Raw genomic sequence first — 12309 nt, forward strand, 5'->3', positions numbered from 1 at the left:
TGCCTAAATAGAGTACAGAATTAACATCGAAATTTGATTACGAAGATGTCTTCTTTTACCTGTAGCTCATTTCTTCAAAGAAGAGAGATTTGTAGCTTTTCGCTACTCTATCCATGTTTCCATGTGAGTTGCGCAACTCATATTCAATCTCTGGTTTATCCGCTAAAACATTCACGGCATAAACCATATATAGCACAAAGTATTACAGCGTCAACCACTCTACAGAGTGTTCTTTTCTTCCTATGTACAAAATAATATACGAAACGAATGAGAACAAAGTCTCTTCCTAAGAACTTTTCGGATGTGAAATACGTATTTGAAGAAGTGCTCCACAATTGAGTACAACAGGAATTCAATGTAAATAAAAACTTGTAGAATCGCCAACTTATTATTTTACTCATTGTTTTCTCACAACTGACAACTGTCCATCTCTGTATATTGGAACGTTTTCCGAGCATTTATAAACTGTATTACTATACAGATGTAAGTAAAAATTGAAATTGTATACATTTAAGCCTGTACAATAATCCGTTATTATTATTTATCGAGTTCAAACATAAAATTAAATAAAAATTTGACGCGTCATATTATATTATATTATTATAAACTTTGATATAATTCTATTTAAAAAAATGTTATTATGTAACCTCTTACTTCCTTTAAGTTGTTCGAAGAATCTAACCAATACAAACAATCGATAGATTTATGTTTTCATTTTTTTTAGGATTTTGCATGCAACGATTCCCACAAACTTATGGTCATTGAACTTGGTAGCCTTTGCAGTCATGTTTTGCCGCAATCGAAACCTTTTGATGATTTCGAGCTAAATATTTTATTTAACCAGCTGTTGACGTTTGTCCATATTCCGACTTTTCAATCCCAAGTAAATCTTTTTCAGGTTATTCATCGACAACTGTCCTAAAACTCTTAGGAAATATTCGGAGCCAAAAACACCTAAATAACCGCATTACTATTTTGGAGATGAGGATACATAATTTGGATTTGTTTATATAATCCAAAACACTGTTCATATACTTGATGGTGTTTTAACAACATTTAGGCCGTCGTAATACTCGATCTGCTTTATGTTTGTTTCGCTTATTTTTATGTCGATCTCGGAAATCTGTACGGAATTTCGAACATAACAGGGTATTTAATACGCGGATATAGCTTATCTACGTTAACCACTATCAAACCTACTATCTCGGAAAGATAAACGACACATAATTATCAAAATTTAATTTTGCAGGAACGAACATAACTAAAAGTAGTTCTATCGATCGTTCTGACTGTGAAAACTAGTTGATGTGGGGCAGTAAGATATAAGTGGTAAATATTCTCAATTAATAAGACAACAGTTACATCTACTGTCTTAATCTTGACAAGTCGAACTAAGTACAAGTAGAAGTGACAGAAAATTTGAGAAATAAATCAGTTCCCCTAAAAGATGACAAAAAGCGTGGACCTATTTGGTAGACGAGGTTTAATAGCTCAAAGAAAAGTAAAAACAAAGACAAATTAGTCGACATAATGCATGACATCACCCATATTGAAATTGTATGGGGAACGAAAGTTAAGGAGTGCTGGTCTATAGAACTGCGCAGGATCGATCTCCAACAATAGTGTAATAACTGAAAGAAAACTTTGATAATCGCCAAGAGCGAAATGCTCCTCTAAGATCGCTGTTCGCTGTGCCAATCTATTTATCCTTAATAAGATAGTTTACTAATTACTTAATAGAAAGCTAGACTCTCCTCATGCGTTGATTATTTTTCTCCAACCTTAAGCTAAAACTCACAAAGAACGTCTTAGAAGCCTTTCTTGTACATGTTAAACTTTCTATTTGTCTAGCTCAACCGATATCGAAATGTGGTCATGCGGATTAAGGAATTAATACAAGAAATACTAGACGAAACTGCGACGATGACGAAGAGGAAAAAGAGGTACGATAATGAGAAAAATGGACGCTACCCACACACATATCTATAATGAACATTTGCGCTGGCTGCTTTAGAGTAAATAAAAAATACGTAGAAAACTAATGAAAGATGCGTAAATGAGACGGAAGCGCAAATAATCACGCAAAAATAATTTTAAAAAAGTAAAAACGTCACAATCTATAATATAATGTTTATCTCACCTATGGATTAATCAACAGTCTGTTTCAAAGTGTTACATAAAAATATGTTTTTATATTTACTGTTCACTAAAATCCAGTTGTTATAATAGATGCCAAACGAATTGGTCGATTATTCATAAAATCTAAATACATTTAGGCGTAACGATGTATTCGCTCGAACTGACCTGAACGGAAAACGACATCACCCAAGTACTGTACAAAACAGTCCGGAGCTTCTAGCGTTTCTGTCATGAAGTTACTAATTGGATTTGAGACGAATACTCAAATTATACAAGTGCTTATTTACATGTTCCTGAATTTTTAAGATAGACATTAATACTTTGTATTATTAAAGTTATTCGAACTATTATTCTCATCTTGATTTTTATTTTCACAACGTTCTGGCCAATGTTCAGGCGTATGGTTACGTACTTGGGATTTTCTGTCGAACTCGGAAATATTTCTGTCGAATTCGGTAATCTGCACAGAATCGCTGACGGTACCAATCTGCGGTAGTAGCATGCGCTTGTTCCAGCAGACATGAGTAGAAGTTTTAATGTTTCGCAGTTGTATTTTGAGTGTCATCCTCACTGAGAATTAAATCTTTAGCTTCCAGAAGATTGTAACTTACAATTGAATTTTAATAAGTTTTTTATCCACTAAGTCGAGGGTCTGCAAAAATACGTTTTGTTCATAATAGAGAACATTAGAAAGAAGCCTGAATTATCTCAATAATACGTCATATTCACAGCAAAAAAGAGGAGTACATAAAACATGTGACTGCTGAACAAGTAAGTTTGTAACGTAGGTCATCCGCCAAACACGTATCTTAAAAATCAATTAATCAATCATATTGTGTTTTTAGAAACAGTAAAATACAACATGTATTCTACAAGAAATTTAAAAGCGGTTCACTCTACATACTGTAACAATACTTGTGCTTGGCGAATCTTAACCTCAACAACGTAGGTAAAATATCAGCCAACCTTATTAATATGTTCAAGCTACTATTAACATGGGAAGAAAGTGATTTTTTTCTTCTGTTAAGACGAAAAATATGACAGTAGATCTTTTAGTAAGTACGTATTATTTGCTTACCTACGAAAGCAAAAAGTGACACAAGGCCTTTTTTAATGTGGAGGTAAAACAGCTCCACTAAAGAAGGCACTATGGAAGTAGGCAAAGATAAAATAGCCTTGAATACAGATGGAAAATGATTCTGTTCTTCTGTTGAGTCTAAAAAGAACATGGTGCATTATTTGGTGAGTATCAGCCTACTTGTGTCTAACAGGCTGATAAGGGGAAGGTGAGATGAACAAAAGTTTTCAAATAAGTATCTGTCTGAAAGCAATGCTTACGATACTCAATAATGTAGAAATCATGTAACTTAAAATGAATGTTACTTCGGTGTCTGTTTGGTTATGTCCTATATTTGAGTAAGTTAGAAAGTAAAGTATAAGAAGTAAATAATTAAGACCATATAATTCACTCTCTCCTATATATATATTCTCTCACAATAAATCCTTAAGGAAAGCTCAACGAACGTCTCGTTTTGTCTTTCATCACAAAATTAGTTTTAGCCGTCGTAGTTTAGCAGAGGAAACGGTAGACGGCTATTTAGGAAATGCAGCAAAGAGAAAGATCAGCAAGTATACACACTCGGGTGTATGTATAAAAACTGTTATTTCATTGTACCAACACCGAATTCAAAGGTCTAATCTATAATAATTATGATCACTATAGTAAAACGAGATCAGAATAGTTTTCAGCAAAGATAGAGACGAATTATAAAAAAAAATGTCTGAATTTCCTGTATAAAAACAGTTAAGGCTTTATTGCATCAAAATTGTAATATATTAAAACGGCAACTATAAAGAGAAGCAAACAGAAAAGTGGACACATTAAGTTGAGGGGAAAGGATTTTTGTAAAATGCAATAAGGGAATGAAGAGGGGCAAGAGGTAAAATAAAATATGTTTTCATGCCCCCGCCTTCAACATTCCTTAGCAATTGATCGAAACAAAATCTTTGAAAAGCTATGATAAAAATAATGAAACTTCGAAAGCATTCAAGTCTAATCGTGTTATCCTCGTTGGTTCAACAGATTAATCACATTCTCTAATTAAATAACAAGAAAGGATATTTAAAGATACGTCTATTCAATCGGCCTGTTCAAAGCTGGAAACACTATTTCAAGTTGAAGTCTGAGCAACAAACACACCGAGAAATAAGACTTAATAGAGTGATGTGTGGTTGTTCACAATCAGTTTAAACACACCTTGTATAGAGTTTAATATAATAATAATAATTGCTTGTTACAAACAATAAGTACAGTTATAAATACTATATTATATTATATTATACTATATTATATTATACTATACTATATTATATTATACTATATTATATTATATTATACTATATTATATTATATTATACTATATTATATTATATTATACTATATTATATTATATTATACTATATTATATTATATTATACTATATTATATTATACTATATTATATTATACTATATTATATTATATTATACTATATTATATTATATTATACTATATTATATTATATTATACTATATTATATTATATTGTATATTAGAAATTAGAAAGCCAAATAACGATGTGGCTTTGCGTTTTTCTGCAAAATAAATTATTTATGTTAAAGAATAAACAATTTTCTGACTTATCAAAAAGTCTCCATCAAGTTCTGAGCTTTATTTTAAAATCATCTATTCCGTGTGGCACCAAGCATTTAAACCAAACTGCTGACTACGGTGCACGTGATTTACGAAGAAAAAAAAGCAGAAAATGATGAAGGTTTTTTTATAAATTGAAAGCTTTATTATTCTTTGAGATAAAAAAAAACATTTCGTAAAATAACTCCAACACACATTGTTGTTATTTCGCTTTCTAATTTCTATAATGTAATTCAAATAAAAACGATTTCTTTCAAAGGATAATATATATATATATATATATATATATATGTATTATAGTAATTCCTAGTAATAAGTAGGCTATAACAACAGCGTATTCTTATCATGGCTTTGACTCTCGAGTATATATCAGACACAGGTAGACACAGTTAATTAATCGAGAACAACATCACTCTATATAAAGACATATAAGATAGTAATTGATATATACCCGAAAGTCAAAATAATAAAAAAGAATATTCACTTGTCACAGCCATAGTAGATACTTATTTACTTATTTATAGTGATAAGTTATAAGATTGTAAAAACAATACATATTTTAGGTTTAAAAATACATATTAGAATTGCTTGCAAGAAACCTTGGCGTAACAGATAAAGTATTGATAGCATTCTGTTCTAGGTTCAATTCCAAGTAAGATCGATATTCAGAATTCAATTACGTTGTATTTCTTCCGAATCATGGCTACCTCTGTAGAATAAATAAATGGGTCCATTCGAAATTCCGTGCAAATTCTTGAATTTTAAAGAAATATTTCAGAGTAAAAAAAAACACACCAAACGAGGGTTGGAGTTTACATCGCAGAGACGTTGAAAAAGCATAGTTTGATTAATCCAAATAATCCAAATTACGTTTGACAAATTTTATTTCGAACCTGTGCGTGGAACACCAAATGAAAATGATATTTCAAACACGTGCGTTACAAAGTAACTCCAGGAGAAGCAGATGTTCGTATAGACATGTTTTATATATTTTTTGCGTCATGAATATTGCTTTAAATCAACTAAAAATTCAAAATACTAACAGCCGATCTCAATCGCAAAGAAAAAACGGTATTTTAAATTTAAATTTGACATTTCGAACTATCTAGTGATGTATAGGTGCATTTAAAAATGCCACTTAAAAGGTTAGTCGGACAGATTGACGGCAATGATATTTAAAATTAAATGTGACAGGCATCACAACTAGTGAACACATTATTATGATTTTTTTTAAATGTTATTCATCAAACACAAAACATTAGACACTTACAAATAAAGGACTACTGTGAAAAAAAGAAAACGATATTTATAGGAGTAATCTGGGAAGGAGGCACTCCATCAGGTTTTACCATGGTACATTGCAATCTGTACATATCAGTACGGTAGGAGGCTTATTGATAAGTATTGATCATTTACACAGTCAAACCATGGAAACCAATAAACCGGAAGTCAAAGACTCAAATTCTTCCTTCATTTAGGCTCATCAATTCAAATCCCGAGATCGAGAATCATTTCTCTATGTATTATTAATATTATTAATACAAACCTTATTATTAGATATATTTTGGGAATTATGGAATTAAATATTAAACAGGATTCGATCCATATAGTCACGTTTTTCTTGATATCGTGTAAATGTCTAGTTTATGTGGGATTGACTAAGATATTTTGAAAAACAGAAGTCGAAAATAGATTTAAACAAACACGTATGCACTGAATTAGTTCATAACACATTAAAAACACGTATCTCTCTCTCTCTCTCTCTCTCTCTCTATCTATCTATCTATCTACCTATCTATCTATCTATCTATCTATATCTATCTATCTATCTATCTATCTATCTATATATATATATATATATATATATATATATATATATATATATATATATATATATATATATATAGGAATACAAATAAAATAAAAATACCAGCGATGGTTGACGTTATGTTGTTTTGAAAAAAACATGGGACCTGATATCTGTTCCTTTTATATTCTAACAGCCAATCAGTATGAACCTAAGGAATATCTACTTGATCAGGAGTGTATTTCAGCGGTGTTCATTTCCTTTTATTGTTCACTAAATAATTCATATAAGAGTTGATCTATCCTCCGAATAAGTTTTATTTAACTTACGTTAAGTCCAAACAAGGCATATCAACACATGAACGTAAGGAGCTACTTTTGTGACCATGATTAGAGGATATGATGAAGATGCCATTTTTCTACATATTTAAACTTCGGCATGCTATTATACTCAGGGAGGCAGACGATAGGAAGAAAATTTCAAAGTCTATCTCGTCAGAGAAAGACACTATTAGAGTAATAGGCTTTCCGGAATGTAGATACCTCTACAGTGAATGAAGTGTGTTATTGTTACTAAGCGTGTTTGTCGAGGGTATATACATAACTTTTTTAAACGACTTCTTCGTACTTTAGAATCATATCGTGCAAAATCATTAAAATGAGAAGAAGCCCAATAATAATTATATATATATATATATATATATATATATATATATATATGTATATATATATACTTAATTTACTCACATAAAATGAATATACGAAAGTATAGATTTATGCGTAAACTTTAAGTATTTACTTCAAAAGTGCTCAATACGTAGGCAGAGCTCGTTAGTAAGTTATAAAATGTATATGGCGATTAAGCTACACTAAATATTCCGCGTTTCATCCACTCTAGGACTCTTCAGAGAATGGATGAAACGCGGAATATTCAGTGTAGCTTAATCGCCATATACATTTATATATATATATATATATATATATATATATATATATATATATATATGGTCTGGTAAGGCCACAAGGGAGATAACCCCAGCAGCTCAACTGAAGCTGGCCTGCAGGACACTATTTATAAAAATGCAGGTAAATTTGGGCATATTTTATTAGCTTGAAAAAATTTCTGTTTTGTACATATTGAACCGTAGAATTGTATCATAATTTTCACAATGCCTGCTAATTTTCCTGTAGTTTCGTCCCATATAACCACAGATATGAAAATGTCAATATTCATTCGGCTACCAGTATATATATATATATATATATATATATATATATATATATATATATATATATATATATATATAGGGAGAGAGAGAGAGAGCGAGAGTGAGAGAGATATTTTCAAACATATAGTAAATTTTACAATGCATGAGGATTATTTGATACTAGACATGTTCATTGTCGTAACCCGTTTCAAAAAGGGGGGATATAATATTTGGAATCAAGTCTCCTCTTGCTGTTATTTCAGATCATTTCTAACGATATCGCATATATTGGCGATAATGTGACCGATTAGGTAACTCGCTCATTTCGGCGTTGTTTATTTGGATCAGGAAAAAGTGAGCTTGTAAAGTCAGTTATATATGTTAAAATCAAAACGTCAAAACCACAAAGTAGTGGCATTCTTTTCCTTTAATCTTTCTTGGTTTAAATATTTGTACTGCACTTGCGTTCTTCACTTATGCTCGTAATAGACTCTTCTAATCAGGCTATTTTATTTATCGCATTCAACGGTTGATGAAGAAAGGAAGAAAGAGACTGCACGATTCATAGAAACGTTATTCAGAAAAAATGGTTTGTCTCAGACAACATACATACGAGAAAAATGATTATTTGTGTTGCGCTGATTAATCAGAATCGGAATCGGGAATCGGAAAACATCGGGACATCTAATCGTTTTTAAATCGGAAAATGATGCCCAAACGATACCGTATAAACAAACAAATAATACAATTAAATAGTAATAAATGTTTGTTTATACTGAAAACGTAATGTTCTATTGTTCGTACTAATAAATAAAATGATAAATATGTACGGTTTAAAAAATTATCAGTATAATTAAAATCTATATATTTTTTACCACAAGTTTATTTTTTTTCGTTTACTAAAATATATGATTAAAATTAAGAGTCGCGTACCGAAAGTAATACATTTGATTTATTATTCCACCGAAATGGATCAGAGAAAATTGCAAAGTGCAGTGTTATGATGACGAAACTTATGCATTTATGATCTGAAACTTTCATTTCTTGTTGCAGATATTAGCGGTGTGAGACTCTAAGAACACAACTCCTTCCGTAAACATTAGTCAGAAGCAAATATGCGTCATTGAATGTCTGGCAAAAGTGCATTGAAAATGGTTGCGATGGCACAGCTTAATAAATTCGGGAATAGATGATGTTGTTCGTTTTAATAATACAACTCCCGTTTTTGAAGTTATTTAGTTAAAAAAAAAGGAGAGAGCATTTTTTGAAGAACCGTCGTAGATGGGGTTTTACAGTTATCCGAAAAATAACTTAATCTTAATCGGCGTTAATAATTGTATCGGAATCGGAAATTTAGAGCAGAATCGGTAATTATATCAGAAATTAGAAAATATTAGAATCATCATATCAGTAGTAGTTATAAGCAGAATTTTTATTTAATGAAAAACGCTCTAGACATGGCATGAAACCACTTAATTTAAGAAGCTAAATAGAACGAGAGATGATTGTGGAAAAGATTAAGGCTATAGGTAGAAGGAAAATAGGTCTACAGGACGAGAGTCGTAAAAAAATACGAAACTCTATTAGAATGCTGTATAAAAGCAAGGAATTCATTAAGACTTAGTAAGAGATGGATGGGTTTGTTAGACATACGATTTAATTCAGATTTGGCGACATATAATAATAGTAGATTGATATAGAAGAGTATAAAAAAGGTTAAAATAACTGCATTAAAATATTCCATATCAAGTGAAAAAGCTGAAGAGACAAAGTAAGAAAATGAATAAATCAATACAATAATTTACATAATTTAAATAAATAATAAAAAAGAAAATCAATCAAACTAAAATATCAGTAGCGTAATAAATAATTTCGCTGACATGTTTAAAGAAAGTAAATAGAAAAAAAGAAATAAAGGAGCAGCTTCGCTCAGCTGAAAGTGAGGTCGTCACGCATTTGACCACCAACAGAAGAACGCGACGTGGTAAAGGAGGGGGTCACAGAAACGCGGGGATGAAGGCATTGTGCGAACTGAAATCGGTTCGCCGAATTTCCATTGGTCCTTAACAGAATGAGTGATGTGTGTTGATTCCCCCATGGTCTTTATGCAGAAGGAAGGAGACAAATGGCAAATAAACGCGGGCGTAAATAAAAAAAAGGATTAGGCTGGGTATTACTTTTATTGTGTCTGTTGATGTGAGCGCTGTTGTTGAGAAAGAAAAGAGAATGACTGTTGTTTGCTTTTTTATTGGGTGATATTGTGTGAGGAAAATTACAATAGGGAGATTGCGTGTCTATTTATATACATGGGCAGCAATCATGGGGAATAAAATATTAAAGTTTAATACTACTACTAATACAATTTACCGATAATAATAATAATAATAATAATAATAATAATAATAATAATAATAATAACAACAACAACAAGAAGAAGAAGGACAAGAAGAAGAAAAAGAAGAAAAGAAAGAAGAAGAGGAAGAAGAGAAAGAAGAAGAGGAAGAAGAAGAAGGAAAAGAAGAAGAAGAAGAAGAAAAAGAAGAAGAGAAAGAAGAAGAGAAAGAAGAAGAGGAAGAAAAAAGAAGAATTACAATCCTGTAAAACAAAAAAAAAAAAAAGCTGGCAAAAAGATTGCTAGTAATTCGGTTCAAAAAGAAAACTTAGATTTCACTAAGGATGTCAATGTTGATAAAACCTGAATTTTGTAGGAAAATCCTCGAGTGGTGAAACTAAGTAGTTAGATGAAATTGTCAGCAAGTAAATTACAATGAAATTAAGATAAATTTGTGCAAAATTGTCGATTAAAAGGGGAAACTACGAGATAGTTTATAGCAGCATTTAACTAGAAAGAGGTGGGGATACCTGGCAAACATGAGACTTGCAACTCTAGCAGCATATTTTACCAACTTAATAGAAATGAAAAAAGAATAATCGAGAACAACAACTATTAGAAACCAAAATTCAAGTAATTGATAATATGGATATACACTTATCTACTACACAGTGTTAGATATATTTGACTATTCATAGAAAGGACAAAACCTTCGACCAGAGACTAGGAAATCAATGATCATGCACAAATAATTACAACAAAATAATCATAAATAGCAAACCTATGTAAAAAGGAGGGAAGCATTAGATTAGGATTGTTAAGAATAGGCAAGTGTATGCATTACACAATTAAAAATTCAAAAATATTGGCACACTAAAACGCTTATTAATTTAATAAAATTAAGTGAATGAAAATAATCTAATTAAAAAGCTACATGTCTTTCTCTTTGTCTGTCTCCATATTTTCAAACTCTATCTCTCCGAAACTAAAAGTTGGTGAGGGCCTGTATTACAATGGGCAAGGGGATTTTTAACGGACCGTTATTGTAGGCGTCTTTAGCGGTTAAAATAGTTTTCAAGTTGTCACAATGATTCAAAATTGCAACTATATATATATATATATATATATATATATATATATATATACATTTTGTACATTATTTTTAATCAGTTTATATGCGTGTCACGTTGCTCTAGTGGTAACGTCACATGTATTGAATGCTACAGTTTTGCTTTCGGTTTCGATTCTAGCTGATGGCACCAAATATGTTTTTTACTTTCGAAATCACGATTGTATAATAAATATATGTGAAATCTAGACGAATTTAAATATAACATTAAAGAGAAGCCGGGCAAAACCAAGCAATTAGGGGCGCCCCTTCCTCCTCTAGTCTAATATATAAAAGGCTATATGTATGTATGTCTGTCTGTCTGTCTGTCTGTCTATATCTTTTCAAACTCTATCTCAACTGAAACTAAAAGTCGCGGTGTAGCGTTAGGAGCCTCAAATGATTAGATTTTTTTTAATGAACCGTTCTTTTATGTAGTCCCATCAAAATACGAACTGATATAAAAAAAATGCAAGATATTATTTTTTTTGCGGTTATATGTCAGGTTGGGTTTACTATACATCACACTATAAGGTGGGCAATATTCGAGCATGGGAAAGTTTCAAATTTCGAATTGAACATTTTCGACTTACGATTCATTTTTCATTACGTTTTAATTTTCTAACTCGGTCAATTATTATGATAAAGCAATAAATCTTGCATTTTTACTCCTGTTTCAGGATCAATCTTTCACATAGAATGGATGCCAGTGGTGTTTACTACCCGCCTTCACCATATCTATGGTTATCCCTACCCCTCCTGATTCACTGTCATTACTGTCTCCATGATCCTTTTGAGTCCAGTGCCACCCATCAAAGTATCAATGGCACCCAGAACATCCATGAATGTATGGAAAGGGTCAAGCAACAGTATCACATCCATAATTGGACTATCATCTGTAACAGCGTTCACGAATTCAGACACCTTCCGAAACTTATAATATTATGTATGTCTATCATTGGAAGATTGGAAGAAATTGCCCCAAAGATTCTCCAGCATATTTGCTATCCTTATGCAGTAGGTGCA

Source organism: Euprymna scolopes, chromosome 34 (genome assembly GCF_053919585.1).
Source record: "Euprymna scolopes isolate OS-2025 chromosome 34, ASM5391958v1, whole genome shotgun sequence".
Lineage (NCBI taxonomy): Eukaryota > Metazoa > Mollusca > Cephalopoda > Sepiida > Sepiolidae > Euprymna > Euprymna scolopes.